This window comes from Myotis daubentonii, chromosome X (genome assembly GCF_963259705.1).
Source record: "Myotis daubentonii chromosome X, mMyoDau2.1, whole genome shotgun sequence".
Classification (NCBI taxonomy): Eukaryota; Metazoa; Chordata; class Mammalia; order Chiroptera; family Vespertilionidae; genus Myotis; species Myotis daubentonii.
Genome location: NC_081861.1, coordinates 126,339,942 through 126,366,922, shown reverse-complemented (window position 1 = coordinate 126,366,922; position 26,981 = coordinate 126,339,942). Strand labels below are relative to the sequence as shown.

The following is a 26,981-nucleotide window of genomic DNA, read 5'->3' as shown; positions in this document are numbered from 1 at the left end:
ATGCCTGTACAGGTATGTTGCCTTAGTGTCCTGTAATTGCTGTATCAAGGCCGGGGGAAGGTCAAGTGGGGGAGGCGGGGAAAGGAGACATATGTAATACTCTTTGTAATACTTTAAGCAATAAAACAAAATTAAAACAAACAAACAAACAAACAAAAAACAAATTACCACAATCTTAATGTCTTAAAACAGCACGAATTTATTAAGTTCTGGAGGTCAGAATATAAAATGGATCCAAGGGCTGCGTTCCTTTCTGGGGGCTCTTGAGGAGAATGTGTTTGTTGCCCTTTCCAGTTTGCAGTGGTTCCCAACCTTATTTTGGCCACGCCCCACCTAAGCATCTCTAAAATCCTGAAACCCCTCCCTCCATGACATATAATTCTTATTATTCAAAAACTGAACTCCTATTCACATGGAGGAAGCCTAAAAGGCCGTTAACTTGGTCTAAACAAGCTTTCAAAGAACATGGCATCCATGAAAGAGAAAAAGAAAAGGACAAAATGACAGTTGAAGTACTGAGGAAGAAATCACTGAGAAATAGTTAAAAAATAATAATATGAAGTGATATGAAAAAATAGCAAATAAAGTTTTAAAAAATAATAGAGAACTGAAATGAATAAATATGTCACAATATATATTTATATACTGTACTAGAGGCCCAATGCATGAAATTCATGCAAGAGTAGGCCTTCCTTCCCCCAGTGCCGGGACCAGCTTCCCTCTGGCATCTGGGACCTGGGCTTTCCTCCGCCACCCGCAGGCACCCAGGACCCGGGTTTCCCTTGCAGCTCCGGCTTAGTCCAGAAGGTCTCAGGTCTAATTAACATATTACATTTTTATTATTATAGCTATGAGGCCCCTAGAACCATAAGAAATGCAGAGAATTCACTGTTAAGAATTCATTCTTGAATTTCCCCCCTTAAAAATTAAATTCCCCCCCCCCCCGGGAACCACTGTAAGGCTGTCTGTGCTGCTTGCTTCATGGCTCTTTCCTCCATGTTTTAAAGTCAACAGCATAGCATCTTCAAGTTCCTTTCTGACTCTGACTTTCCTGCTTCCCTGTAATTACATTGGCCCATCCAGATAATCTATCAATCTCAAGATCCTTAACTTAATCAGATCTGCAAAGTCCTTTTTGCTATGTCCTTATTACATGGTAAAGTGGCATCTTCACAGGTCCTGAGGATTAGGTCATGGACATCTTTGGGGGTCATTACTGTACCTTGTATCGACCACAGATGCACTCAGTGCCATCAGGCATTTGACTCTTCAGCTCCTGTCCTTATTTTTATATGAGTTTGCAGATAGTAACTGTGACGAATTCCTATCAGTGGTTCTCGTCATTTTTTTTTCTCCCTTTCCTCATAAATCTTTCCACACATTTAAACAAGTCAGATAGCTTTTAGTTTTTTCTTAAATGAGGAAAACACGCTAGAGTTTTGTGGGAAAGGATTTAATGAGAAAGACACCCCCACACTATTTGACAGCTCCAGGAAGGAAGCAAACTTTGAAGATGAAAGTACAGCAGCAAAGAATTACATGACACCAAATGATGACATGGGTCTTTGAAGCCATTTGAGAAAATAGATATGATTTGGTCCTTATCAGTTTTCCTGGGAGAAAATTAGGAATGTGGGTGTCTGAATTAGCAAATTCAAAGAGTGGTCATAGAGATCGTAAGGGCAAGGAAAGAGGTTTCCTGGGCTCTGCATTTCCAGCTCTGGGCACACTGAGGTGATTGTTAAATGATCCTATATAATAAAACCCTAATATGCAAATTGACTGACCGGCAGAATGACCGGTCACTATGATGCGTACTGACAACTAGGGGGCAGACGCTCAGTGCAGGAGGTGCCCCCTGGTGGTCAGTGTGCTCCCACAGGGGGAGCGCCGCTCAGCCAGAAGTCAGGCTCATGGCTGGCGAGCCCAGTGGCAGTGGCGGGAGCCTCTCCTGCCTGTGCAGCAGCTCTAAGGAACAGCGAACTGAGCAGTAAGGAGCAGTGAGCTGGCGGGTAGTAATGAGTGAGGGGTCCCAGACTATGAGAGGTATCCCCGACTGCTGGTTTAGGCCCCATACGGCAGGTGGACATCCCCTGAGGGGTCCCGCACTGCAAGAGGGCACAGGCCAGGCTGAGGGACCACCCCCACCAGTGCACGGATTTTGTGCACCAGGCCTCTAGTTAGTGAATACATGACTTGTTGAAAGCATTCAAGGAACAGTTTGGGCCTTGGAAAGGATCTGGCCTTTGAAATACAACCTGTAAAAAAATGATGGGTTTAATATGCCAGGAAGGAGTGAACCATCACCTTCAGTTTTATTTCTAACTGCTGACTCACACAGCTGTTTGTCATTGATTCTTGCTGTCTTGATGCAAAAGAAACCAGAAACTAAGCCTTGGTATCACTCTCCTCTTTCCTTGAAAGATGAAATAGCAGAACTGCTTCTCTGTTTATTTTGCTCACACATTACTATTGTTTAAAGCACAATTTTCAAATTCATTTCTAGCTAAGTGGATTGATTTTTTTTTTATTACCCATGCTGAGCAGTTGACAGTAATGATTTATTGCATCTCTGGGATTTCTGCAGCTCCATACGACTCATGGTTTGATTCACAGTTTTCCTAATGGCTTTTGTGTTGGCGGTGTTTGCTCTGAGAGCTTCTGTAAAGTGATGCACCACTGAGAGCAGTGAACTCTGGTCCTGTGCTCTGGCCTTAGTTTTGTTTTCCCCCAGCTCTGTGACCGTCGTGACAGTAAGGGGAGAAAAGACTCATAAACAGAGGTGACATGCTGCCTTCTGCTTTCCTAGGAACTATAACCATTATAGCTCTGTTCTACAAGCAGGAGTCAGGTTGGCTTGAAAGGAGGTTTAGGGGGAACTGAGAGAGAAGGGTAAATAGGTAAATTTCAAGGAGATGGCTTACTTCCCATTCTTCATAACAACAACAAAAATGGCAACCTACTGTACCAACCATGTGGCATGTATTAGTCCAGACATTGGCAAAAAACAGCCCGTGTGCTCAGTTTTGGCCCTACCTGTTTTTGTAAATAAAGTATTATTGAAACAATGGCATGCTCATTAATTTACCTAATGTTTATGGCTACTTTTTATGCTACAATGGCAGATTTGAGTAGTTATACAGAGACTATAAGACCTATAAAACTGAAAGGATAGGCCTTTTTCAGAAGTTGTTTGCCAATCCTCTTAGTCCACTTAATCTTCATGATGTGAAGTAGATTTTGGTAATAACTCCATTTCACAGAAGAGGAACCTGAGACTTCGAGATTTGTAACGTGCTTAAGGTCTTACAGCTATTAAGAGGTGGAGAGACAGCCCTGGCCGGTGGTCTCAGTGGTTATAGCATTAGCTCATCCACCAAAGGGGCGTGGGTTTGATTCCTAGTCAAGGGCACGCACCTGGATTGCAGGTTTGATCCCTGGCCCTGGTTGGGGCACCTGCAGGCGGCACCTGATCAATGTGTGTCTCTCACATCGATGTTTCTCTCTCCCTGTTTTCCTCCCTCCCTTCCACTCTCTCTAAAAATCAATGGGAAAAATATCTGTGGGTGAGGATTAACAACAACAAAGAGAGATAGAGACACAGAATTAGAACTCAGGGAGTCTATCACATACTGTTTTGGAAAGTTACTCAGAGAATACAGTGATTGCTAAGCCTGTCACATTAGCATGTCTTGTTTCTTTCCATCCTTACAAGGTATTGCTTTGTAAAATCTTTCTAGATCATGTCATTGTCTATTGTCTAATGGATTTATGGAACTTAAGATTTTTAACTCAAAACTACCTATTAACTAATCAAACCATTTGTTGGGGTTAGATCAGGTGTGGGGAAACTTTTTTCTTCTAAGGGCCATCTGGATATTTATAACATCATTCAAGGGCCATACAAAATTATCAACTTAAAAACTAGCCTGCTATAATTGGTCAAGCATTTAATTAACTCACCCCTAATGCCTTGTCAGGGCCAGACCAAATGATTTCATGGGCCTTATATGGCCCACAGGCCAGATGTCCCCCACCCTTGGTGGGGATCATTGCTTCTCACTCATGGCTACACATTGAAGTAAGTTCAGGAGCTCTAAAAGTACTAACACCAGGTTCCATGGCTCTCAAGTTCTGATTTACTGGTGTAGAATGCAGCTTGGCACGGTGACTTTTAAAAGCTCCCCAGGTGATTATAATGTGCAACCAGGGTTGAGAACCACTAGTGTAGATATTTGTAAGTCTGGCCCTGAAAGATGTTGGTCATAATGTGAAGTCTAATATACTGAGTAAACCAACAATACAATAGGAAGGAAGAAAAGAAGGACAAATAATTCATATTAGAAGCACAAGCCCATTCTGAAAATGTTGCAAGTACGTGAACCCAACTGCAAGAAATATTCTGTACACCATCTATTTTATGATAATAAAGACAGTTGCATTATGTTCTAGAATTAATGTTATTTGTATATAATCATACTTATATAAATTATATGTAAATTGCACATATATGTAATTTGCCCAGGGTGAGAGGAGACACTCATAGTTGGAGAGGAATAATGGAAAAATTCAACATCTTCCTTTAAAAGGGTATATATGGCTTGCGCATTCATTCAAAAGCTGCAGTATATTTCTTCTAAAAATGTTTATTTTGAGTTTCTTCATATTTTAATCTTTACTGAAGGGCAAATTAAATCAGAGCTGATTTAGACACATGGGGTTCATTAACTGACGGCTGCCTCATGGATTTACATCATAATCATCACCAGAAAATATTGAGCAAGCCCTGATAGGAGACTTGGTGACACTGTGCTGGTGCCTCATCTCCCAAAAAGTGCACCTTCACTGCAGTGCCTGGCGCAACATAATCACAGCCTCAATTCCAAATAAATATCTCACTCCTCAGATTCTCTCCACTGTTTCTATTTGCACTGATGATGGAGCCAATATTGTTAAAACAGCATGAGACTGAACATTTACCCATGAGCTGAGTTCAACAAGCTGTCTGTACCGGCTGGTACATCATTCCAGGAAGAATAATGAAATTATTAAACATCAGAGATAGGTTTACAAGATTTTTCTGAACTATCAAAGGTCACACATGTTTTCTTAGAGACTGCGTGAGAGAAATAGGGTATGCATATAAAATATCAAAGACATCTCACAGGTTTATGTCTATGCAAAAGTGGCTCCCCTTTTCCTTTTTTAGGCAGAGCTGCGAAGGAACACAGCATTCCTCTGTGCTCTGGCTGGTGGCGAGCAAATGTATGCTTTAGAATTAGAACTCAGGAGATTTATGGGATGTTAACATGTCAAGTCTTGGTAACCTCTCAAAAAGGCCACTTGTGAAGTCAGACGGTCATCAGTCACAGAAGCCGATGCATCTGTCTTCTGAGAAATCCCTCAGAAATGTCTTCCAGGAAGGTTATGAAAGATGAAAAATCTCAATACAGTGAAAAGATATTCTATAAATGTGAATTTTTGCTGCTTCTGGCAACTTCTGAGCACTCCCTCAATTGAGAAATGACAAAATGATACATGCATAGAATCTATTGAAGAAAATGCTAAAATTGATTAAAGGCAGCTGTACAAGGATCAATAAGAGCATATTTATGTAACATACATCAATATAAGGCTATCCTAAGTGCATTTATTAAAACACACTCATGCAACAGCAAGATGGAAAATTGTGCTCAGTTAGCTAAAATTAGATAATGCTTCCTACAGTCAGCCAAACACACCAACCTGACTGATATTGTATCAAAGTGATTTGATTATGACATCAAAGGGAAGTCTGTACAATGTTGAAAGATGTGGACAGAAAAGGAGATAATATTAAGTCTAATGGTAACTGGGGATCTTAGTCTTTGGCATCTTTGGCACGTCAGACATAATCAGTATTTAGAGTCGGGACATGCTTTGTTGTACAGACACAGTGAATGAAACAGGGATCTCAGCTTATATGGGCTGCATTAACTGAGCCAAACAACCTATGACCAACTGCACGAACTTTATAAGTAACAAAATAAGAACCCAGAGAAAGTACAGAACAAATCCTCTGCCATTGACTGTGTGTTGCTTGATTGGATTCCTTCAACCTCAGTGCCGAGTTGTGATTTTCACAGTACCTAACATTTCCTCACTAAGCCCAATATGGATCACAGGCCCAAACAATATAGATTGTTATGGCATATCAGAAAAGCATTTATGAAAAGAGTCGCAATTAAGAATGGACTAAAATGGGGATAAAAATTTGAACTTGCATATTGTATATCCTATTACCCCTCCAGTCTATACAGCAGTGTGGTAAATTAGTCACCATTGAGCTCCAGTGGATCAGGCCTGGTTACTTCTCTCTGACTCTTTCCCTTTGAGAAAGAAAAGTTAGTCCAGACAGTGTATCACCACATAGTGGAACATTTTAGCACATATATGAACTAAAAGAACTATAATGTCCGTATTTTATTTCCTTTGTCATTCCTTCTACACAAATGTATCGAGCACCTCCTATGTGTCAGAGCTGGGGCTGATTGCTGGATACACAGTGGTGACCAAATCCCTACTCTCCAGGAGCTTACAGTACAGCAAGGAAGAAAGCTGTGAGAGGCATGAGTCCCCAAACCAACTAAGAGTTACAAGCTGTAATGAATATTATCTAGGAAAAGAAAATGATGAGATGAGTGAGCTCAAGAAGGTTGTAAGTTTGATTGTGAGGTCTGGGAAGGAATCTTTGAGGAACATTTAAACTGAAACCTGAAGGATAAAGAATCTGCCAGGGGAAGAACATTTATCAAAATTCTACTGAGGCTTGCCCAGCTCTATCACAGATAACCCTTTAGAGACGGGCCACTCTCTCCATTGGTGCAATCTACTGCTACCGTGTTAAGTTGTGACAACTTCCCAGTCTCCTGGCCTTTCTTTTTTCCACTAGTTGGTACCTCTGTTTATTGAATCACACTGTACTGGGTGCTAAGATGTTTTCCTGAAAATGAAAATTCTGACTTTTCCAAACCTATTAGAAAGCAGGGAGATGATATTGGAATATTTATGTATACTTATTTTTATTCCAAGAAATAAATATTTATTAATGCTTAATTTATGGATCAGTATGGTGTGTGTATACAGCTTATAAATAAATATATATCATCTGAGGATGTGTTAAATATAATCTGAGAATGAGTTAATATTTTTACTGATGTATGTGCAAAATCAAAATGTTTAATGATCATTTAAAGAAAGCAGTGAATACAGGAATCATTGCACAGCGTAACCAGAGCCCGGACTCTCCAATCCACCCTTTCACCATTTTTCAAAAATTAAATTTTTGAGGGTGACATTCGTTAATAGGGGTATATAGGTTTCAAGTGTATATTTCTATGATAATGATCTGTATATTACATTGTGTGCCCACCACCCAAAGCCAAATCATCTTTTGTCACCATATATTTTGTCACCCATTTACCCTCTATCACTCCCTCACCCCTTCCCTCTGATAACCACAAAACTGTTGTCGCTGTCTCTGAGTTTGTTTTATATCCCACATACGGGTGAAATCACATGGTTCTTAGCTTTTTCTGAATGGCTTATTTTGCTTAGCATGATGTTCAATGTTCTCAGGGTCCATCCATGTTGTCACCTCTTCATTAAAGGCAGCAATTCCCTTTCATAGCCCAGTTTAGACTGCTCTCCAGTAATCAGGGAAACTTCATTCTCTGATAACTTTGACCCATATTCAGATTGTTCATAGCCCTGATAGCTCATAGCATTCTCTTTCTGCCTCAATATTTTGCTGTTTTAGTAATGCTGCCCTATATTGCTTTCTGGTGTTTTCATTGGCAATGGCCTTGTCTCTCCAAGCAGACATAGGCTGTTCTGGGGCTAGATTAAATCTAGCACATTTTTATCTGACCTAGTGGCAGGAAAAGAGAAGATACTAAATGGATACTTCTGGACTAAACCCTCTAAGATTTTGCCATATAAATTGTAGCCAAAGGACCATTAGCATCAGTACCACCTGGGAGTATGTTAGAGCACATCAAAATTTACACTGTCTACCTAGCTGGTGTGGTTCAGTGGTTGATCATCGACCTATGAACCGGAAGGTCACGGTTCAATTTCCAGAGGTCCCTTGTTCCATTCCTGGTCAGGGTACATGCCCTGGTTGCAGGCCCCATCCCCAGTAGGGGGCATGCAGGAGGCAATCCATGGATGTTCTCTCTCTTTGATGTTTCTCTCTCTCCCTCTTCCTTCCACTCTCTCTGAAATCAACAAAAACATATTTTAAAAAATTTATACTGTCCTATTGCTTTTCCATACTTTGCTCATTTTTCTGGAAGGCCCATCATACTGTACTAGTGATTCTAAAAATTTAATGTGCATGAATCACCTGGGGGGGGGGGGTTCTTGTTAAAATGTAGATTCTGACTCAGATCTGGGTGAGACTGAAGATTCTGAATTTTAAAAACATTCACAGGTTATTTTGATGCTTCTAGCTTGGAAACTACACATCTATATATCTATCTATATATAAAAGGCTAATATGCAAAGTGTCCCCTTGGGAGTTTGACCGGGAGAACGGGAGTTCGATCGCTCACTATGATGTGCACTGACCATTGGGGTGGCGGGGAACATGGCAGATGACCAGCAGCAGTGGTGATGGGGCACTGAGGGAGCGAGGGGAGGAGGAGGAGGGGAGGTGGAGAGGCGGGGAACCTGATCAGCCCTGATTGCCAGCCAGGCCTAGGGACTCTACCCATGCACTAATTTCATGCACTGGGCCTCTAGTTGAGATATAAGGCTCTAGAGCAGCAGTTCTCAACCTGGGGGTCGAACAACCCTTTCACAGGGGTCGCCTAAATACATTCTGCATATCAGATATTTACATTACAATTCATAACAGTAGCAAAATTACAGTTATGAAGTAGCAATGAAAATAATTTTATGGTTGGGCGTCACCACCACATGAGGAACTGTATTAAAGGGTCATGGCATTAGGAAGGTTGAGAACCACTGCTCTAGAGCAAGCATGTCATGGGCCGCGAGTTTGACATGTTTGCTCTAGAGCAGTGATGGCGAACCTTTTGAGCTCAGCGTGTCAGCATTTTGAAACATCCTAACTTAACTCTGGTGCCGTGTCACATATAGAAATTTTTTGATATTTGCAACCATAGTAAAACAAAGACTTATATTTTTGATATTTATTTTATATATTTAAATGCCATTTAACACAGAAAAATCTACCAAAAAAATGAGTTCACGTGTCACCTCTGACACGCGTGTCATAGGTTTGCCATCACTGCTCTAGAGCTATGCTATCCAATACTATAGTGATTGAGCACTTGATATGTGGGGTTTTGAAGTTTAGTGTGCAAGAAAGAAGGTATACTATCTCAATAATTTTGAAATATTTGTTATATGCTCCAAGGATAATATTTTGGATGGATTGAGCTAAGTAAAATGTAGTACCACATTCAATTTATCTGTTTATTTTTACATTTTAATGAATCTACTAGACATTTTAAAAGTACATATATGGCTCATGTTATATTTATATTGGACAATGCTGTCCTAGAGGTCTACCCTAGTTTCCATTATCCATTGAGAATCCACCTCCGGCCAAAAGAAAATTTTTAATCATAAATTACACAACCATTCTTAGAAAGATGTTTTTCCTCATGGAAGTAAATACTCTATAAATGCTATTTCATTACTCAAAATATTGAGAATTTGTCCAACATTTCAGGTGTCTGTGTATACTTATAATTCATGATCCAGGCCCCCTTCTACATGGATGAATATGCATATAAGTATTGGATTAATCATCTGTGATTAACTTCTTGAGAAATATGGATAACAGATGAGAATGCTGTTTTTATATCCAAAGTGTAATGCAATTTGCAGTTCTTAGATATTCTCCATTTTTCTAGTTTCTTTATTTTCTCTCTGCATTTCAATTTTGGAAGTTTCTATTGACATATCTTCAAGCCCACTGATTCTTTCCTTGGCTATGTCCACTCTCCTAATGAACGCATTAAAGAAAGGCATTTTCATTTATCTTACAGAACTTTTGGTTTATAGCATTTTAAAATCCTTTCTTAAGAGTTTTCATCTCTCTACTTATGTTACCTATATACTCTTACATATTGTTTGCCTTTTCCATTGGAGTCCTTAGCATGTTAATCATAATTATTTTAAACTCCATACCTTCCTTCCCATATCTGACCCTGCCTTTTACTAAATCTTATAATTTTCTTGAAAGCTGGATATGGCCCTGGTTGTGTTGCTCAGTTGGTTGAGCATCATCCCATGCAACCATAGGTCACCAATTCGATTTCCCATCAGGGCACATACCCAGGTTGCCGGTTTGATCCCTGGTCTGGGTGTGTGCGGGAATCAAATGTTTCTCTTATCTCTCCCTCTCCCTTCTTCTCTAAAAATCAATTAAGATTTTAAAAAAGGAAAGCTGGATATGATACACTGGATATAAGGAATTGAGGTAGATAGAACTTTAGTGATACAGTGGGAAGGTAGAGGGTAGGGAAAGCATGATTAGGGCTAAGTCTCTTAGTAAGCCTGTCCCCCTGACTGTGGACTTCACTATTCCTTCTCAGTTACCCACTCTCTACCTCCTTAGGTGAGAAAAGAAGGCTAGAGAGGGCTGGAGTTGGTTTCACCAGGTCAGTTAGGTTCTGGTGAAATCATTTCTTTTTTAAAAATATTTTTAACTTTTTACTTTTAAGTTGCAGTTAACATACAATATTATGAGTTTCAGGTGTACAACCCCATGATTAGACATTTGTATATCTTATGAAATGATCACCCCAATAAATCTAGTACCCATCTGATACCATACATAGTTATTACAATATTAGTAACTGTATTCCCTATGCGGTACTTTACATTCCCATGACTATTTTGTAACCACCAATCTGTCTTTTCAAGCCCTTCACCATTTTCACCGTCAAAATATTCCCTGTCTGTAAGCCTGTTTCCATTCTGTTTATTTGTTTATAGCATTTTGTACTTTAGATGCCACATATAAGTGAAAGTATCTGGCATGAAATAATTTACTTTGAGGCCAGTCCTTAACAGCAGTTATTGAGTGTATTTCAAAATGGCTACTTCCCACCTCCCCTTGCTGGAAGCTCCAGGAGATTTTTATCAAGTCTTCACCAGGCGAATCTGGTAGGGCTTCCAGAGATAAAACTGACAAAAGTGGGAGCCCCCATAAGACTGGGCCCCTTGGAGTTTGTAACTCTCAAATGTGTCCATAGTGAATCTCCAGCAATTCATCATTTACAGTTTATGCTTTCCTACAGCAGACTAGTTCCCTCAGAAGTTTCTGCTCATGGTTTTCTGCTCTCGTGATTTGTAATTTTCTATACTCACCTGTCTGCCTCTCCAATTTTGGATGGCAACAGTTTGCACTCTGACTGCATTCAGTTTATTTAGCTGGTTTTTTCCCCTTGTTGTGTGGATAGAAATGATGACTTCCAAATGCATTACATGCTGAACTGGAAAACAGAAGTTTTCAAAGTGTAATGTATAGCTAGGAAGGAACCAGCTAAAATTTGCAGCTGAAATGTTGGACAGGGTAAGAAGATTAATGTGAGATTAACAATTCTGATTTCATGAGGTGAGTTTTTAATTTGTTAGTCTATTCTTAAAACTGATGGGCACATGTCATTTTCATGATATCATTTACAGTTAAAATCCATGTTAGGACTATGAATAACCAGTGTTTTTATTAGTATGATTCTTGATTTTGGGTTTCATTTTTTTTCTTTAAAACCTTCTTTTTATGAGGATCTTGTATTCACTATAAGTGGTAGGATTGAATGTGGTATTGTAACATATTTTGAATTTTTTTAAGGCTTCACAATCTTCTGTGTGTATTGTGTTGAAGGGGGAGAAGATGGAAGGGAGTAGTGGATAGCCATGGGATATAGTTTCTTCTCAGGTTGCCATACCTCTAGAATTTTGGTTGCTGCTATTGCTGGCAGCTGAGCTGATTTTCTGATCTTGGGAGTAAATCTTGTGATATGATGTTGGGCAAGTCATTCAGTCTCTGAATGTATCAGTTTGTTTTTCATTTGTAAAATGTACTTAATAACTACCTGCCTTATTATAGAGCACTAGAGACCCGGTGCATGACATTCGTGCACTGGCAGACAGAGAGGGTGGTGTCCCTCAGCCTGGCCTGCGCCCTCTTGCAGTCCAGGACCCCTTGGGGGATGTCCACCTTCCAGCTTAGCGGGGAGCAGGCCTAATCTGGCAGTCGGACATCCCCCGAGGGATCCTTAGCACTGCCACGGAGGTGGGAGAGGCTCCCGCCACTGCCTGGCTTCTGGCTGAGCACTGCTCCCCCTGTGGGAGTGCACTCACCAGCAGGGGGCAGCTCTTGCATTGAACGTCTGCCCCCTGGTGATCAGTGTGCATCATGGCGACTGGTTGTTCCGCTGTTCAATCAATTTGCATATTAGCCTTTTATTATATAGGACTAGAGGCCCGGTGCACAAAAATTTGTGCACTCGGGGGGGAGGGGGGTCCCTCAGCCCGGCCTGTGCCCTCTCGCAGTCTGGGACCCCTCGGGAGATAACGACCTGCTGGCTTAGGCCTGCTCCTGGGTGGCAGAGGGCAGGCCCAATCCCTAGGTGCAGCCCCTGGTTGGGCTCAGAGCAGGGCCGATTGGGGAGTTGGGGCACCGCCCCCTGTCATGCACAGAGCAGGGCGGATTGGGAGGTTGCAATGCCAACCTCAGTCACGCTCAGGGTAGGGCCGATTGGGGGGTTGGGGCACTGCCCCCTGTTACACTCAAGGCAGGGTCGATGGGGAGGTTGTGGCGCCACCCCCTGTCACACACAGAGCAGGGCCCATCAGGGGGGTTGGGGCTCTGTACCGTGTCACTCACAGAGCAGGGCCCATCAGGGGGTTGGGGCACTGCCACTCTCACACTCAGGGCAGGGCCGATGGGGAAGTTATGGCTCTACCCCATCACACACAGAGCAGGGCCCGTGGGGGGTGGGGTTGGGGCACCGCACCCTGTCACACACAGAGCTGCAGGGCGATCAGGGGGTTGGGGAGCTCCCCCCTATCAGGCACAGAGCAGGGCTGATCAGGGGGCTGGGGTGCATTCCCCTGTCATGAACAGAGTAGGGTGGATAGGGAGGTTGTGGCCCCGCCCCCTGTCACACACAGAGCCGCAGGGCGATCAGGGGGTTTGGGCGCTGCCCCCTGTCATGCCGATCCCGGTGCTGGGAGGCCTCGTGGCTCCACTGATCCTGGTGCTGGGAGGCATATTACCCTTTTACTATATAGGGTAGAGGCCTGGTGCACAGGTGGGTGCCAGCTGGTTTGCCCTGAAGGGTGTCCTGGATCAGGGTGGGGGTCCCCACTGGGGTGCCTGGCCAGTCTGGGTGAGGGGCTGAGGGCTGTTTTCAGGCTGGGGGTGACTGAAGCTGCCAACCGCTCCTTTTTTTCTTTTCTTTTTTTTTTTATTCTGGGCCAGCTTTAGCTTTGAGGCTTGGCTCCAGCTCTTAGGCCTCCACTGCTGAAAGTAGGTTTCTGGCCTTTGCTTACAATTTTGTGATCCTGCTGGCTGAAGCCCGGCGGACTAAAGCAGGTTTCTGGGGTTTTGTTTAGCTTCTATATTTTTTACATAGTTGCTTAGAGTTGCAGCTCAGAGGCCGGCAGCGGCAGGCGGGGGAACGTTGGAGTCCTCCATCACTGAAGCAAGCAAGCCTCATGTTAGTTCCAAGCTGCCTGGCTGCCGGTCGCCATCTTGGCTGGCAGTTAATTTGCATATTGCCCTGATTAGCCAATGGGAAGGGTAGCGGTCGTACGCCAATTACCATGTTTCTCTTTTATTAGATAGGATTATTAAATGGATACATTTGTGTACAGCTCTTAGAACAATGCTCAGCAGACAGTGAGTGCTATATGTGAGCTATTATTTTTATCCTTTTTGAGTTTTGGAAAAGTATATTCCTAACTGTGCTCCTAGGTGTGGAGGGATGGATCAGGCTCTTGGACATTTCAGTCTTAAAAAAAAATCTTTATTGTTGAAAGTATTACATAAGTCCTCCTTGACATTTCAGTCTTTGCAAGCTCCCTTAGCTCAGTTGTGCCAATATTATGTGGCCCATCTTAGAGCACTGCTTGTAGGGTTGGTGCCTTGTGCAGATATCTTCATTTCTTTACTCACTCATTCAGTAAATATACATGAGTAGCTATTGTGTATCATTCACTATATTAAACTATGTGAAGACAATAGAAACCAAGACACCATTCAATCTCAGGGAACAGAATTATAATGGGAGAGGCCAACAGACACTAAGACATGGTGTGATATGTCTTCTGTATGGGTAGGTGGTGGCTCCAGAATTTCTATATAGAGGGGCAACCTGATTAGAAAGGGACAGGGTAGAGACTTATTTTAACTTGTTTTATCATTGCAAGCACATTTGTTTTACTTGTGTTGGTAGCTGGAGCGTGGATGATAGACGCTTCCTGGAGAAAATTGGGGGTAAAATCAGACATGAAAATATATGGTGGAGGCTGCTGGGCAGGGAAGAGGGAACAGTGTTTGCCAAGTACATATATTTTGGTTGTCTGTTGCCATGTAATAAACCATCCCAACACTTTTTGGTGTAAAACAACAGTCTTTTTTTATGGTCACAGATTATTTGGGTCAGGCGTTGGGACTGGGCATGGTGGGGAGGAATTACTTTTGTTCTATAGTGTCTGGGTCCTCATCTGGAAAGGCTCAATTGGCTGGAGTGGTTTCAGAGCTGGTGGCTTCAATCCTATGGAGGCTTATTCCCTCACAAGTCTGGGATGAATCAGTGGTTGGCCTCAGCAGGACTACTGACCAGTGGACCTACACATGGCTTCTCCATGTGGCTTGGGCTCCTCACAGAATGGTGACTGGGTTCCTAAGAGAGAATACAAAAAGGGATCTTCCAGAGAGTGAGCAGTCTGAAAGCCCAAGGAAGGAAATTCCAGGCTACTTCTGACTGCTCCTGAGAAGTCACACCGATATTGTGGCTAGGTTTAGAAAATTCAATCCATCACCAGTGGTTCTCAACGTTCTGGCCCTTTAAATACAGTTCCTCATGTTGTGACCCAACCATAAAATTATTTTTGTTGCTACTTCGTAACTGTAATGTTGCTACTGTTATGAATCATAATGTAAATATCTGATATGCAGGATGGTCTTAGGTGACACCTGTGAAAGGGTCGTTCGACCGCCAAAGGGGTCGCGACCCACAGGTTGAGAACTGCTGCATCACCCCACATTAACGGAGTGTGGTGTGTTTCAGGAACAGAAGGTTCACTCTGACTGAAGCATAATGTTCCTCTGGAAAGCTTCATCTTGCTTCTCCCTTTCCAGGAGCTACATTCTAGGGAAACAATTCTTTTGATTCTGTAATAGGCAGCTTGGTGTAGTGGCGAGTCCGTGGGCTATGGAATCAGTAAGGCCTGGGTTCACTTAGTTTCTTTATTTTTTATATTCATTGCACAGATTCAAGAGACATATAATTTTATAATAAATATAAAAGTTTTACGTCGGATAGTAATTTGTCTTCCCTTTTGTTAATTTTTAAAGCAGAGGACATTTAATTTATTTCTCATTTTAAAAATATAATAAAAAATAAAGGCAGATTCCTATGGGATCCTTGATTGATTTTTGTTCCTTTCTGAGTGCCCATGGCCCTCACAGGAATATTCCCTATCTTACCTCTGTTGCTTCAGAATGGATGAATGTGTGGATAGTGTTTTTCTGGTGAATACAGTTTTTACTTTTATATCTTTTTCATTTTTCAGTTCTTGAAAAATGGTGCTAATATACTATTTTTGTGGCATTGCTGTATTTCTTAAAAATACTTTGTTGAACTTTCCCCCTTCTAATTCTGATGAATTAAAAAAACACCCTATACTTTGGATAGTGAAAGAAAAAATATTTTCTGTCAATGGTTTTTAATGTAAATAACTTCTTATTTTCCTAGATCCTCTTTATACATATTATCAGTTCTACAAAACACTATCCAAAAGCAAAACCCCCAAATGTCCCCATATTCAACTTATTCCTTTATATGTAGAATTAGTTGCTTTTTACCTGATTCTTTACTTTTGATTCTGTGATATGCAACCAATCCACCGTTTATAATAATACCCAGAGGTAGAAGCCGATACTACTGCTGAATGTTCTCCATGCATGACCCAGACATATCCCAGTCATTCACCATATTTATAAAGTCTTCCTCCTAAATATCTCTCAAATACAACATTTCCTTTCTCTCTCTCTTTCCCCCCCTCTCTTGGCATCATGGTGTAGTAATGAAAAGAACAAAGGTTTGGAACCAGAGTCCTGAGCTTAGTCTCAGCTCTAACACTGTGACCTGGGGTGAGTTTGTCAAGCTCTCTGATCTCAATTTTATATCTATAAAATGGGGATAATAGTGTCTACCTCATAGTGTTTTGTGATAACTAAATGTGATAATAGTTGCAAAGTACCCTCTTATACCCTTATCCCCTGTCTCCAAAATTGTTTCATTGAACTCCAATCAAGACTGTTGCTCTGTTAATTTCTTTTAGTGCAGATCTCTCGTTATGGCTTTCAAGACCCTTCAAATCTTGGCGTCTGTTTTTGTTTTCTATTGTTGAAAACTTAGTCGCTTAAAACAACCTTTTTATTATTTCTCACAATTCTGTGGTTTGTGTGGTTCTGCTGTGTTCTCTTGGGGTCTCTCAAGTCAGATAGCAACTGGGGCTGTTATATCTAAGATGAATGAACCCATGTGTCTGGCACCTTGTCTTGGACAGCTGTACTAGGACTCAAGGATCTCTGTATCTTGGTGTGGATCTCTTTTGGTTCATCTTGTTTTGCATATTGATTTCCTTCACCAGGTTAGGGACGTTTTCAGTCATTATTTCTTCAAATTGTTTTTCAATTCCTGGATCTCTCAATTCTCTTTCTGGTACCCCTATGTTGTGAATAGTGTTAAGCTTGGTGTTGTCACAGAGGTCCCTTAAACTATCCTCAATTTTTGAGTTTTTTCTTTATTTTATTCCAATGAGATGTTTTCCTTTACCTTGCCTTCCAAAGTGGTGATTTGATTCTATGCTTCATCTGATTTGCTGCTGATTGCATCCAATGTATTCTTCATTTCAGTTATTGTCTTCTTCATTTCTGACTCGTTCTTTTTTAATGGTTTCTATTTCTTTGCGTGAATTCTCACTGAGTTCATCTATTCTTCCCCTAGAATCATTGATCTTCCTTATAACCAGTGTTGTTTTATTAAAATATATTTTTATTGATTTTAGAGAGGAAGGGAGAGGGAGAGGGAGATAGAAACATTAATGATGAGAATCATTGATTGGTTGCCTCCTGCAAGCCCACACTGGGGATTGAGCCCACAACCTGAGCATATACAATGACTGGGAATCAAACCATGACCTCCTGGTTCATAGCTCCACCAACGCTCAATCACTGAGCCATGCTGGTTGGGCATAACCAGTGTTTTGAACTCTGTGCCTTGTAGATTGCTTGCCTCCATTTCATTTAGTTCTTTGTTCTGGAGTTTTGTCCTTTTCTCTCATTTGGGACATGTCTCTTTGGCTCCTAATTTTGTCTGCCTCCCTGTGTTTGCTCCTATATATTAGGTAGATCTGCTTTGTCTCGCAATCTTGTCATAGTGGCTTTATGTAGTGGGTATCCAATGAGTCTCAGTGGCAGATGAGCTGGGTGCTCTAGGGGTGTTTCTTGTGTGCGTTGTGTGTGTCCTCCTGTTGTAGTTGAATCTTGATTTCTGTTGGTGCAATTGACCCGCAGATTGACTGCTGTGAGGACTGGCCATGACTACAGTGGATGAACTATTGTACCCGGGCTGACCCCATGGAGTGGAATTCACTTTAGCAAGACTCTGGTACCTGACAATTCCACCCTTTTGTTGTGTAATTTGTGGAGCTAATTGGGTGGTGCTCTGGTGTGGTCTGAAGCAGGCACTGGGTGTGTTGATAAAAACCTTTCAGTCCAGGGTAATGAAAGAGATGGACCATATCTTAAGTGTATTCCATTGACAGATTCTTTCTATAGGTTAGCTCATTTAATTCTCACAACAATCCTATGGGGAAGCATGCATTATACCCATTCTAAAGATAAGGCAACAATTTCAGAGAAGGATAAGTAACTTATCCAAAGTCTTATAGCAAGTAAGTGACAGAGCTTGGATTGGAGTCCAAGTTCATTCATTCTCAATGTTCTTGTTCTTTTCAAGATACAAAGACTCTTTCTCACAAAGGCACCTTCCAGGCAAAAGTCCAGTGCAAAACAGTGCCTTATAAAAGACTGGGAAATATGGGAGGCAAAGTTTAGTTCTTTATTAGCCAGATTCTGAGGGTCCTTCTTACCAGTTCTCTTATTCTGATTTTTTTCTTTGTCTTAATTCATTTTCTCTTCTAACTCAAAGCAAGAAGTAGTAAAACAGTGGGAGAATTGCCAATATTGGTGATAGAACCATTCCAAGTTCTTATTTTTATCTTTAAGCTCTTCCCTGGATTAGCCATATCTTTGCCTTAATTCTCCAATTAATTTTCCAATTTTACAGTGGAAAACTGACATAAGTGGTATAAAAACCCTTGGCTATAAACTAAGCTGTAAGAAGTGATACATGCTGAATTTCCAAACCTTGGAGTTTAAAAACAATAATTAAAATAACTATAGTTTAGATGAGTGAGAGTTTGGGATGGCTACAATAAATAGAATTACACTGTTCAAAAGGGATTTAGAAAGGTATTAGGAGGTAGCATTGCAAGAGTTGACACAAGAAGAGGTCAAGATATATATAGTGATTTTAGTTCTTTTTGGAGGTCAAGGTGAGATTATTTTCCAGTACCATCAAAGGGAACATGAGAAGTGGTCTTAGAGATAAAATAAATGTGAGAATTGCAAGACATGGATCATTCCAAGATTGCTGGTTTCGGAGCCTTTGGGGATAAAAGGAATTAAAACTGGTTACACTTAAACTCCATCCTGCATATTGTGCTGAAGCAGAAAAGGCTGTCAAGGTCAGGCAGGTCATCTGATAAGAGACCAAAGTATGTGCCAAGAGGTGTGCTTAAGTCGTGTTATCATAGCCAGACTCACATTCTTAGTTGCTGTTCATAGTGATAAATCTAAGCATAAAGTTAGCAAAGAACCAAATGAATTCTTGCTCATAAGGGTGGGCAGAATGTCCAGAAACTTTAAAGAATGTCAAAGGCATAATGCATTTCATTACCATTGCTATTTATAATGGCTAGCACTTGCATTTCATAGCACCATTGGTTCATTCTTTCCTCTTACCTCCTTCCTGCCTCAGATTTTTTTTTTCTTTTTCTCTTATGTAACAAAAGAACAAAACATGTCTAATGGCAAATTTGCCTCCAAAGGCTCAAAAGAGGATGTGATCTGAAGGTGACCCCGGGGAAGGGGAAGGTAGGTTCCTCTGATGTTTGTTGGCATGATTGCTCATCCAACCTCTCTCCTTAACCCTGCCCCTCCAATATGTAGAAAATTCCATATTTATTTCACTCTTTGAATGGCAGTGTCCCCTCTCCATGTGCCTCCTTTTTTGTCACCTGGTTGCCTTTGACTCTAGTTGGAAGATTTATAGTTAGAAAGGATGACCTTTTCTCTTTCTTTTAAAAACACATCTTTCTGATCCTTCTTAACCTGATAGGGAGAATCAGTAATGGCATGACGTGGAGAAAATCAATTAGGGGTGGATGTTTGAGGAGTTAGAATTGGCTCCTTGAAGGTTATTATAGTATGGTAAGAGTCTTGAGAGACATGCTAAAGGTAGATCTATTGTTAATTGATCTGTCAATCATCGAATTAAACTGTAAACTCCATAAAGGCAGGACTCATATCCATCTTCTCTTTTGCAAAAATTACCTATCTTACAGCAAAATTCCTGCACTTAATAGGTGCTCAATAGTTATTTAGTGAATGAATAAAGATTTTCAGTCATCACCACTAGACACAATTACAACATTTTAGACCAGTAGCCGGCAAACTGCGACTCGGCAGACCACGGCTCATGAGCCACATGTGGCTCTTTGGCCCCTTGAATGTGGCTCTTCCACAAAATACCAGCTCTTCCACAAAACACCGACTTCTGCGCATGGGCCACGAAGTTTCAATCACACTGTCCGTGCGCACCTGCACGTGGTATTTTGTGGAAGAGCCACACACAAGGGACCAAAGAGCCACATGTGGCTCACGAGCCATGGTTTGCCAACCATGGTTTTAGACCATTGAGGATGGCCAATTCTATATTCACCTTACATTAGAGTCTAGCTCTGTATATGTCATGCACTTTCTTGTATTATTGTCATGTATCACTCTCACCTGCTATATTTTAAGCTTTTGAAGGGAGGGATATTAAATAGATACCATCAGCCTCAAGTCTCAATTCCTAGCATAGTAGGCTGTAGGTAATAGGACATTAACACGTTTTATAAATGAATTATATTACTTTTATCATAATAATACCACTTCAAAGGGAAACTTTCCAACATTTCAAAGTGATATTCTGAGATTTTTGGATCAGACTTTAAGAAATTGGCCTCTAATGATTACCTTGAGCTGATATTTATTACAACTCTCCAGTGCAAACTAAAAATTCTAGCCTGATAGTGATGATGACTGGTTTATTGGCGTCTTACTTGAACAAATGTAGGTTAAATTTTGAAAGGATGTACTATGGTAATAAAACCGGCAGATCAGTTTTTGATGGTCTAAAGCTTCCACAGTTGGTGAATTATTTGCAAGCATATTGGAGAGATAGGATGATTCTTTTTCTTTTTAAGGAAGGAATTTAAATCACATCTCTCCCTGGTGCAGACATGGATGGCCATTTCCAGAGGGGGTATATTAGGACCTACTGGGTACATGATGTTTTCTGCTTATTGATGGCTTCTATAAATATATCTTGTAAATTATTGCACAAGAGGAATGACACAAGTTGGGCTTGTGTCAAATAATAGAAGTCAAAACATAGGGCAGATGTATATACCATTCTCCTGCCTGATTTTATCAGAGGTCAAGAATTACAGATTACTAATAATGAAGGGGGCCTAGAGATTATTGCATTAAGAAAAAGCCTCATCAGAGTGAAGGGTCCTGATTTTTTTAAAATATATTTTTATTGATTTCAGAGAAGGGGGGAGAGAGAGAGAGAGGGAGAGAAACATCACTGATGAGAGAGAATCATTGATTGGCTGCCTCCTGCACGACCCCTACTGGGGATCGAGCCCATAACCCAGGCATGTGCCCTTGACTGGAATTGAACCCAGGACCCTTCAGTCCACAGGCTGATAATCTATCCACTAAGCAAACCAGCTGGGGCAAGGGCCCTGATTTTGAAGTCAGATAACTTGGGTTCCAGTCCTGGATCTACCACTTACTGCCCATATGACCTCATTCAAGTTACTTAACCACCTGTACTTCAGTTTTCTTCTCTGTAAAATCTACACTAATAAAAGACAAACATGCAAATTGACCATACCTTCGCTATGCCTTAAGCCATGCCCACCAGCCAATCAGAGTGACTATATGCAAATTAACCCAACCAAGATGGCGGCCGGCAGCCATGGAGATGGAGTGAGCAGGAGGCTTGGTTGCCCCAATGATGGAGGAAGCCAACTTCCCGCCTGTGGTGGCCTGCTCTGAGCTCCACTCAAAGCAAGGAAGTTTCAATTATAGAAGGTAAATAAACACCAGATACCTGCTTTCAGCCAGCCGTGGCCACGGAGCTGGAGCGAGCAGGAGGCTTTCCCTCCCAACTGCCCTGGCTGGCTCTGAGCTCCACTCAGGCAACAAAGTTTTGATCATAGAAGGTAAATAAATCCCAGAATAAAAAAAAAAAAAAGGAAAAAAGGAGAGGCTGGGAGATTCCGTCACCGGGGCGGGAGGAGGGGGCTTGGCCAGCCTGAAAAATGGCCCTCAGCCCCTCACCCAGACTGGCCAGGCACCCCAGTGGGGACACCCCACCTTAAAGGGGGTGTGGCCAGCCTGGAAACAGCCATCAGCCCCTCACCCAGTCTGGCCAAACCTCCATGGGGTGAGGGTCCCCACTGCGGGGGCTTAACCCTGCAAACAGCCATCAGCCCCTCACCCAGGCTGGCCAGGCACCTCAGCGGGGCCCCCACCCTGATCCGGGACACCCTTCAGGGCAAACCAGCCGGCCCCCACCCGTGCACCAGGCTTCTATCCTATATAATAAAAGGGTAATATGCAAACTGACCCTAACAGCAGAACGACTGGGAATGACTGGTCACTATGACACACTGACCACCAGGGGGCAGACGCTCAATTCAGGAGCTGCCCCTTGGTGGTCAGTGAGCTCCCACAGGGGGAGCTCTGCTCAGCCACAAGGCAGGCTGATGGCTGCCAGTACAACGGTGGTGGTAGGAGCCTCTCCCGCCTCCTCAGCAGTGCTAAGGATGTCCAACTGCAGCTTAGGTCTGCTCCCCGCTGGCAAGTGGAATCCCCTGAGGGCTCCCGGGCTGCCAGAGGGATGTCTGATTGCCAGCTTAGGCCCAATTCCCCGGGGAGCGGGCCTAAGCCAGCAGGTGGTCATCCCCCGAGGGGTCCCAGACTGCGAGAGGGCACAGGCCAGGCTGAAGGACACCCCCCCCCAGTGCACAGATTTTTGTGCACCAGGCCTCTAGTGGAGATCATAATATTAGTCCTCATCTCATTGAGTGTCATGAGGGTTTTGTGAGTTAGTATCTGTAAAGCACTCAGAATGGCCTGTTACCTGGCATGTAATAAGGCCATATATATGTTTTCTATTATCATTAGCTTTACACCTCTATGTTTAAGAAACTGAGATCCAGAGTCATGAATCGTTGTATGTAAGGCCACAGAGTCTTGGCTAGAACCTAGCTTTGCTCATTCTGAATTCAGGGCTTTTTTTGTTTGTTTTTTACTCTGCCATGAACCCTTGCAAATGCAATGATTTAAATAAGCCCTGAGAAATTGGAATTTCATTTAATGCAATATTTTTTAAGGTTATAGCCAAAAATAGCCAGCATTGCTTATGACTAGTTCCAAGAAGTACAAATTAATCCTTTGGCCTTAAGCATCGTTACAAATATGTTGGTGTCCCACCCATCTATCCTCCACTCACTGGACCAGTACATGCTATTAACATCCTTCTAATAGGCATCTGTGACATTTTGCTTATGGGCTTTCTCCTGATCTTTGCATGTGAAGGATAAAAATCTCCAGGAGTTAATTCCCCCTTGGGGACAGTCCCCCCACCAGTGATGGAAAGGGTGTAAAGAATAAATGCTCCAGCTGCTTTTGCCTCAGGTGAGATAATGCACACACACACACACACACACACACACACACACACACACACACACTGGAACTTACTCTCTCCGGTCTCTCTGTTAGAATTCTCCAGCAGGATTGAGCCTCAAGAGCTCACAAGATTCCTCTAATATTTCTTCTATAGCCAAGATTTGGAATCATCCTAAGTGCCCATCAGCAGATGAGTGGATTAAAAAACTGTGGCACATCTACACAATGGAATACTACGCTGTGGTAAAAAAGAAGGAACTCTTACCATTTGCAACAGCATGGATGGAACTGGAGAGCATTTGCTAAGTGAAATAAGTCAGTCAGAGAAAGATAAATATCACATGATCTCACTCATTTGTGGATTATAATGAACAACATAAACCAATGAACAAAAACAGATCTAGAGACAGAGAAGCATTGATCAGATGCTCAAACCTCAGAGGGAAAGTAGGGGAGGGTTGGGGAAAGGGGGAAAGATCAATCAAAGGACTTGTATGCATGCATATAAGCTTAAGTGATGGACACAGACAACAGGGGCTGAGGGTGAGGGCAAGACTGGGGGGATGAGGGGACAATGGGGGGATAAAGACACATTTATAATACCTTGATCAATAACAATTTTAAAAAGAGCTCACAAGACACCCGCTCACAGGCAATACATCCTGAAGTGGCTGCTTTCTTCTCCCATCTCACTTCCCTTCTTCTCTATTGGTGTTTTCTGGGATCACCTCACAATAAAGTACTTGCATTCAAATCCTTGTCTCATGTTCTGTTTGATCCCATTGAATAATGACTAGAAATAAGCAAGAGGTCTAAGTACTCTATGGCTTGGGAAGAAATATATCCAAAGTATTTTTTGGTATTCTAGAAGATGCAAAAAAAAAAATGCTGGCTGTGAGGCCCATCATAAAAAAATAGAGATGTTTTTAGAGTACCTTTCCCTCCCCCACCCCCACACACATAACAAGCTGGGCCTATTTGGAACTATAAAGTTCTCAGAAACTTTTAAGCCTTGAAGGAAACTGGAAATGTTTGAACAAATAAAAATACTTACATGGCTTATATAATTTTAACACCCTTCACAGATCTAAAGTCACTTTGTTAATTTAGGAACATAAAATTGCATTATGTATAACTTGGTTGGCTCCTAAAACTATCATATTTGATATCTTGAGAGATGTGCAGGCCTGGAAAATTTGAGGAGCAAAAAGACGATTTTGAAATGGGATCTTGAAGTGCCATGATTAAATAGAATTCCATGTTATTCTATAAGCTGGGCAGGCATAGGCTGCTCGTTCAGGTGGTGTCATTTCCCCTATCCTGGAATTACTTTAAGAGGTTGGTTTTCAGGGAAATTTGGGAGCTAGATCTACTTGGGAATAGCTCTGATGTGTTCCATTGTAATACATTATCAAACTACAAAGAGTTGGCCCTTAATATACCCTATATGCCTCAGGCATCCCTTTACTCATGAATCCATCTATAATATGAGCTTAATGTAGAATAGAGAAAAGACAGCTATGTTGAGGTGCAGATGCTGGATAGTGTATAAAAACATACACTAGCGAAAAACCAGCCAGGGCTGGCCTCAGGACCACCTGCATTGAATAATGACTCCCTGCCCTGGTGCCCGCCAATCAATCAGCAGAGACCACAACCCTGAAAGGACACACCTGGAAAGCTGTTGCATATGCTATTAAGATCTTCCCCAGAGACCTGCCCTAAAATCTCTGCCCTTAAAACCCTTAGGGAGGAGAACCCAACTGTGCTCTCCCTTCTGGGAGCAAGCCCATGCATCCCATCTCCTGCCCCTCCTCTTCCCCCCCGCCCCAAACTTTACCACTAGCTTCCTCACTCCCAAACTCTTAGGGCCCTTCCTTAACCTTTATAACTTGTTTCCTAAGCCCATTTCTTCTAGGAATTACTTCTACCTCTGTGATCTACCAAATAAATGTTCTCTTGTAAACACACACACACACCACCACCACCACCACCAACAACAACAACAACAAACCCATACACTAGCTAAGGGACTTGGATTCTCACAGGAGCATCACAGAGTTGGGTGTACACAACCACATCACTTTGAAAAATCATGTAACTACATAAATCAATTAGTAAATGATAATCCTCTGGATATAGGGATTGGTTTGCATGTAGCTTTTTTAGCTCAAAGATTGGGGTTTTTGTTGAATGGTTGGATGTAAATTGCCACGTGAAACCACTGTCTGAAATCAGCCTTTAAAAGAGGGTAGGCAATCTCCCTCAGGGCACCTGAACCAAGTGCGGGGTCCAGAGCAGACAGCTGCTCCCTGTGTCAGAGGTTACATCAGTGGATGCTGGGCATTTCCAGGGACCAGGGCATGCTGAACGACATCATCTGAGAGGGTGCTGGTGAGCTGGTACCACTGGATGCTTCGGTGCCAGTGAAATATTCTGGGTACCTTGAGCACATGGACAAGCCTTTTTTGTTGCTGTTGTTAATCCTCACCCGAGGATATTTTTCCCATTGATTTTTAGAGAGAGAGGAAGGGAGGCGGAGAGACAGAGAAAGAAGCATTGATGTGAGAGAGAAACATCGCTAGGTTGCCTCCCGCACATGCCCAGACCAGGACCGGGGATTGAGCCTGCAACCAAGGTACATGCCCTAGACCGGAATCGAATCTGGGATCCTTCAGTCCATGGGCCAACACTCTATCCACTGAGCCAAACCAGCTAGGGCAGTGGTTCTCAACCTTGGCTGCACATTAGAATCCCCTGGGAAATCTTTTTAAAATCCAGATCAGGATTTTAAAAAGATTTCCCAGGGGATTGTAATGTGCAGCCAAGGTTGAGAACCACTGAGCTAGGGCATAGACAAGCCTTTTGATTCTAATTGTTTTAGGGAAACTCCTGGGCTCATGAAGCTTGGAGAGGATATTCCACTTTGGGGTATGGAGCTGAGCCTTCTGAGCATGCGAAGGGGAGGGCTGGCCAGGTTTCTGTTCAAACCAACCTATGCTTATGAAACACTGGGCAACCTACCCTTGATCCCCAAAACTCCACCATCCGATTCCAGACTGAGCTACTTGACTTCCTGGATTGTATTGAATCAGACAAGTTTTGTGCCCTGTCAGCTGAGGAATAAGATCAATTTTTACTTCTGAAGGTCCTAAAAGTGGCAGCTACTGAACGGAGTTTGGCAAGTAGTTTTTCTGCCAAAATCATTTCTATGATGCCAAAGTGAGAGATAAATGGGCCTTATTGTTTCTCCACTGGCAAGCAGCACCCGCTGAAGAAGCTGCCAAGCTTCTCGTGCTCTGTAACCTCTCCTTTAACTACCTGTGGCTGGACCCACCCGTGCCCTTCACTGTGGAGTTCAGGCTCTGATCATTGACCCAAAAAATGCCAAAGCCCTCTTCCAGTTCGGACAGGCCTGTCTCCTCATGACCACCAGAAGGCCCTGGCTTTTCTAGTTGGAGCCGAGTAGGAACAGCCCTTCAAACATGACGTCAATAATGAGCTGAAGAAACTGGCCAGCTGTTACAGGGACTTCACAGATAAAGAGAAAGAAACGTGCCATTGAATGTTTGCTCGTTGTGATAATGACTCCACAGTAAGAGAAAATGAAAGATTCTTCAACTAA

General features: G+C 42.2%; 1 pseudogene; it reads left to right on the top strand.

Annotated features, from left to right (window-relative positions):
• LOC132224670 (inactive peptidyl-prolyl cis-trans isomerase FKBP6-like) lies at nt 1-26,981 on the top strand (annotated as a pseudogene).